The sequence below is a fragment of the Morus notabilis genome, unplaced genomic scaffold (genome assembly GCF_000414095.1).
Source record: "Morus notabilis unplaced genomic scaffold, ASM41409v2 Scaffold317, whole genome shotgun sequence".
Taxonomy (NCBI): Eukaryota; Viridiplantae; Streptophyta; class Magnoliopsida; order Rosales; family Moraceae; genus Morus; species Morus notabilis.
This window is the reverse complement of record NW_010363634.1, coordinates 399,437-406,338: the sequence shown is the minus strand read 5'-3', so window position 1 is coordinate 406,338 and position 6,902 is coordinate 399,437.

Genomic DNA, 6,902 nt, shown 5'->3' with positions numbered 1-6,902 from the left:
AATTATTATTATTATTATAATAATTATTATTATTATTACTACTATTATTATTATTATTATTATTATTATTATTATTATTATTATGAGATTCCCATGATTTTGAGATTCCTGGGAATTTGAATAACACCTTATTGGGTGGGATTAGGATTACCCCAAAATGAGGTAATGTGAAACCCATGGGCTTCACTTTCCTAGATTTTAAAAAAGTCTAATAATTGTACCAAACATGGGAATCTGAAAAATTCCCATTCCCACCCCTATGATTACCCCATACCAAACGCCCCCTAAGTCACATGTGTTAGGTATTTAGTGTTGGTATATTATGATAAAATGAAAGTTATTGTTTATCTTTTATGATTTAGAATTGGATCGGTTTGAAAATTGAGGAGAAGATAATATGTACAAACTTGACAAATTCAGATTCGATTTCACAAAGAAGACAAGGATAAGAAGGTTGAAACTTTGGAGATAAAGTAAGGATTTATCTTGAAGATTTGTTTATGAGTAAAATATAGTGGTTTCTGAAAAGAAAAAGATATCTAAGATATTTTTATTATATTAAAGTTATGCATTTATCTAATAAAAAATCATAGATTTTCAAACTTATACGTAAGTTTCTTGCTGACATCGAACTCAACTCAAATTGAAAATTAACTTACGTTCTTAAAGTTTGATTTCGTCTATATCTCTAAAGGCACAATGGCACATGCAGCACTTCCTTTATATATAATAGCATTATATGCGCAAGTTATTGTGCCTAAGAGAGTGGAACAATCATTTTTTGTTTTGTGGTTTTAATGATTGATTTTAAGTTTAAAAATCTAAACTGCAAAATAATTTTCTGAGCCAAATTTTTCTAGCAGCTTAGAGAGAACCTCTTGATTTAAGGTTCTTGATTTAAACTTAGAAAATATCTTCTAGGTGTGGGGAGACCTTTTATTGTCTTCTTCGAGAGAAGACGTAAAATCACCTATGACACGTTTATGATGCTATATAATATAAATACATCTAAATTATACATTTGAAGATTCAGAAAACTGCAAGTCTGACAGAAAACTGCTACGACAAAATAGCGCCCGAAAAAGCTTCAATCAATTGGTCTTCTTTGCTCTTCTCGTTTCCACAACTAGAATGCGAGTGGGCACACGTCGTTCATTCTCCCCCGTTCATTCTCCCCCTGGTATCTATGAACTCCTTCAACCATAAGAGAGTTAAAGGAAAAATTGATCTTGATATTAATCAATGTTTTCCTCTCAAGAATCCTTATCAATAGCCCCAAAAACTCACTCAAGTGATCTAATGAATAATGAGACTTATTGGGCTATTTATATAGTTTAGGAAGTCATATTCCCGCAACAATTAAGTTTCCTAAAGTCAAAATTGTGTAACAATTCGTTTTGAGTTGGTTTGCCACGTCAGTAGTTATGAACGATGATTGACCGGTCCACTGCAGTTATAAAACCATCGGTCCCTACATGAAAAATCTCCGTGTTGATTTTTATGTTCCATTCGACCGACCTCCGTCATAGGTCCACCTGTATTGATGCGATTTCTTGTTTTCTCAGTTTATTTAATACATGAAATTTACGTAGAGCCTTAGTTTGAATTCAAATAACCCAATCTAGAAGTTACCTGATTGAAACATCATATAATAGCTTTCCTATATTAAATAAAATTAAAAAAGATAATTCAACCAATTTATCTCGAATTAATTCAACAATTAATTTAATAAGTAAATTATTCATGAATTAATCACTATTCTCGGACTAGACTTTGAACATTAAGCAGAAATAATATAAGTTACCCATATGCAGAAAATACGTTGTATCATTACAGGAAAGTATAAGAGTTAGTAAACGGACCAAATTGACATATATAGATAAGCTTCTGTAATCACAACATAACTTGTTCACCAACAAGTTCATCACATGATTATAAATTCTAGTGCTATTCCACTAAAAGTCTAGAACTACACTATACAATATATTTATAAAGCTCCAATTAGCTCTCGTCTATGACATATTATATTAGTGTAGCATCCCCTAGGAAATCCATAATCGACCTGAGGTTAAGTTTGATTTTACCTTCTTAATTATATAATTTATCTTATGGTCTATTACCTTTCCATCAGAAAAGCTACCATTCGTACCAATACAAATAGTGATCCATTTGATAACATAAAGTAGTCTAATAGCTGAGCGCTCGTATTTTTCAATCCACGGATAATGTCACGAGTGGATATCATTGACTCAGTATAAGAGCTATGGATCCTCTATCAATGAATAATAAATGTAGCATACAAGAGTCATATCTCTAACATACCAGTATGCGTACCTTTTACACAATGCCAGGATGTCACCCTTTGGTACATTAAAAGATACAAGTCAATCATACAATTTATTATTCATTTCATGATTAAGATGATCACATATAATTTACCAAAAGTTAATTGTTTTATTCAAACAGAATTATTAATTAAAACAATTCAATTTTTGGTCTGATCCAATATAGATTCTACCACTAGGAACTATATTAATATCTCTACCTATGGCATTATTGATATTAAAATGTCAAAAGTGTATTGTTACATTTATTTCTAAAGGCATAAACTCAAACAGATAAAGAGAATCTTTTATTGTACAAGATCATTAGTGATTGTAATTTTGATAATTAGTAAACGATTCAATGTCTGAGTGTGATCTCGTGAATGTAAGTTTTACTTAACCATGTTGAAAATTTCCTGTGTGTTATTTATTTACTACTTTTAATAATTAAATTAACTGGACATTAATAAAATTTAGTAAACAGCGCAAAATAAATCTTTCAGCATACAACTCTCATGTTTGACCGTTATGCCATAAAATCAGTAAAAACTCAACGAAATTAATCAAATGACCTTCGCAAGTATACTTAAGTATACTTTAGACATAACAAGTATAAGAGAAAAAAAAATTAGGAATTCTAAAAAAATAAAAATAAAAATAAATAAAATAAACCCGTGTTTCTCAAAGATTAATTAATTTAACTCAGTTATTAGTGTTAATTAATTTTAAAATTAGTATTTTAATTTTAATTATAATTACTTCATTATAAATCAGTAACGATAATCGGAAAAACCAAAATTTTAATTTCTTAAGAATCTGCCAATTTACTGTTTTCATGAAAAATATGAATTCGAGTTGGAAATTGATTTATGACTGAACGATTAATGGTTTGGAGCCTTTGAGGTTAGGTTAACACTAAGTGTGAACTTTTTAATGGGATATGTACGACAAAAAGTGTTAAAAGATGATAAATTAACACTTTACATCCAATGATTTCTTGTGGAAACTTTATAGATCTCATTGGAATATGACACTTTTGTATTGTTGGTTGTGCATACATAAATACTTTACTGATAATTGAACTTAGCATGTTCATTTCTTGAGTTTTGATCTTGTTTCAACATGAAATTGCATTTCTCTTCCTTTTTGCATTTCTCTGACTTTGAGAATTCGAAAGGATTTTCATTTATAATTGTACATATATATATATATATACATGTGTGTGTGTGTGTGGATTCTATATATGAAAACCCTTCCCAATAACCTGAATTCGCGAGTCACGGTTTTCAAAAGAGAATTCTTAAAAAAACTGAGTTTAGTCTCGAATTGAGATAATTCCAGCACAATGTAAATGAGTTTTGAAGTTTTCAAACGCTATCTAATGAGCATTTTAGATAGTTAATTTTAACATGATGGCCACAGATCCTTGGGGCAGGTCCTGAAACTCGTATGGGCTATTACGCAGCGTGGGTGGTGCGACTTTGCACCAAACTGCGTCTCGGTACTTTAAAAAGAGTATTCAAACTACCGATATATGATTTATTCTTTACTTATCTCCCTATTGATTTGAATATCTAAGTGTTTATTAGAATTTCAAAATACCTAATATTTTATAGGCTATTCTGATACAGGATTCCATCACTTTTCAAATGGATTTAAAAATACTATAGTATTTTGAAAGAGTTTTTAAATACTTGATTAACCACTCCACTTTACATTTGACTACATTAGTTGTGATTTTATTACTTTCTTTTCACATACTTCTGTTATCTACATTTGAGTTATTCATGATACTTATGATTTGATGTTGAGTCACTTTGATTATTTCACTTTATTTATTTTGTTGTCGTTATCTCTATTTTTTCTCTTACTGGACATTTGGCCCACCCCTGCTTTAAATGTTTTCCCTCTCCAGGGTTAGCAACTTGATTTACAGCGCAATATGTTTATGGTGGTATACTAGGCTCGAGATGACTTGTTTTATTATGATTTCATGATTTTTAATTATAAGTTGTATTGTATTTAGTGTATGTAAACAGTATTAGTCGGCACTGTCCCAACATTGTATCATTTTGAATTGTACATATTTTTAGACTGTTTTGTAATTACTTCAAAATAAAAGACTCCAGAGTAATATATTTTAGCATTTATTTCGATAAATTTATTTTCTTAGTTTTTGCTAAATAATCCCGATTAATTAAATTTAAAATTTCAATTAAACCCCAATAATCACAGCCCCCTTTTGGAGTGACACATCTACATCGCCAAAATTGCACCTTTGCGCCCAAACTATTCATTTTTTTTCTATAATACACCATGAACTTTCAATTTTGACAAACTGCACCAAAAACTTTAAAATCAGTTGTAACTGAAGTCCAATAGATGATGGATGTTATCAAATTGAAAGTTGAAGACACGCAATTCACGCACGAAAGATAAAAATCATCATTTTTCAAGCTATATTCAATGTAAATCTCATGTCTCAAACTGTCAACTTGACAACGCCATTAGCTATTGGACTTTAGTAGCAATTGATAGAGTTCACGGTGTAATTTAACCAAAATTAAAAATTCGGCGTCTAATATTTAAAACTGAATAGTTTGGAGAACAGTGTAATTTACTCTAAATTTTATTACTATAAAAAAGATGCTCGTACGAAATGACCAAAAAGGAAATTAAATAAAATTTCATGATTAATTACGAATTTGAGTTTCTGGGTATAAGGATCGTCTCATTTAAGGAGTCGGTAAAGGTTGCAATCACCCAATTGATCGAATGAACCAAACTAGTCCATCTAGAAAATATTTGAGAACCAAAGAGTATATTGGATTGGATTTGGATGGTATTTTTACTCATCTCATCCAATTAGATTGCATTGGTTTCTAGATTTTTCAATTTTAAAAATCTAATAAAACCAATTTAAGCTAATATATTCTTATTAAAGTAATTATATATGAGGTGGTTCTATTCACACACTCTCTTTTAAATTTTTATTTTTTATGACAAAAAATCCTCACATAAATTTAAGACAATTATCGTGACTAAATTACATAATCAAATTTTGTTATAAAAGAAAACTAATTACATTTTTTTTTCTTTTCAACACACCTCACATGTTACTATACCAAATTTTATGTTTTTTTTACTAACTATTTTGTTTTTAAAGGATGATCATTTCATTTTGTCCTTTTGTTTTTATAACGTTGCATTGTTTTACTTCTTTTCATTCTCTCTCTGTTTTTTTTATATACTCTTTAAAATTTGCTGCTTTTTTCTTACATAACAATTATGTTGTGATTATGCTTGTATTTATGTATTTTGTTTTTGTAAAAAAAATGTAATAATAAATTTTCTTTATGTACGAGACTTCATGCCCAAAACTACCAAAAAAAAAAAAAAAAAAAAAAAAAAAAAAAAAAAAAAAAACTAGAGGAATAAAGAAATGATAATATTAAAATAACAAATTAAAATAAAATGGTGGTGCGGATAGAAAAATAAAATATTTAAGAATTAATAATCTTATGAAAATAGTTAGGAGTAATCGTGGAATATTAGGGGTGTGTAAAAAGTAAATTTAATTCTTCTAAAATTAAGTGGGGTGTGAATTTAAAAAGTGTGTGGATAGTAAAAAAGAGGTGTAAATAGAACCACCTTATATATATTTAATATATAGATATTTAGAATATAAAATTCAACAAATCCAAGAAACAAAAGATTCAAACACTACTTCATCATTTGTTTACACAAGTCATAAGTTGTTAACATTTGTGCCTCCATAGTGTGTCGTTGAATTCCCACACGTCACAACCCATTAACGAGGCCAACCATATCTCGGAACTTAAATCCTTAAATTCTTCTCTTACTTTTGTTGAATGATTTTAATTTTATGTTGTTTAATGAATATTTAGATGATTGAGACCTAAATTTATGTCGTGGAAATGTGTAGATTTATTATGGGAGAATGAGTGAAATAACATATATGGGTAGTTCTATAGACACTCCTTTTTACTCTTCACATTCTATTTAAATTAAAAATTATTTATTACAAAAAGATCTTTACATAAGATGACAAAAAAAGACAATGCACTTAATGATATAATTAAATTAATGCATTACTAAAACAAAAGTAATGATAGAGCTTATTTTACTCTCCATATACCCTACGTCATATTTCTAAATTATTATAAATTATTTCTATTTTAAAATCCAGAACAAAAGTCTCATTTTCAAATTTCAATGACTATTCTAAAAAAGTACGTGGAGATATGTTTACTTTTCTTTGCTATTTGTTGAATGAAGATTGTTCTTTTACTTTTTATTTTTTGTTGTGTTTACATTTGTTTGCGTTTCATTTTTAAAGCTAATTATTTCACTTTTTTCATATTTTATAATGCCAATTAATCGCTTTATATATATATATATATGTATGTATATATATGTGTGTGTGTGTTATACGCATTCGTTTTATATTGTACAGATTTTAAATGAAGCAAATGATGCAAGTCTTTTGGGGAGATTTTTAATGAAATTCCTACGTTTTCAATATCAAAATAAATAATATATATATATATATAAATT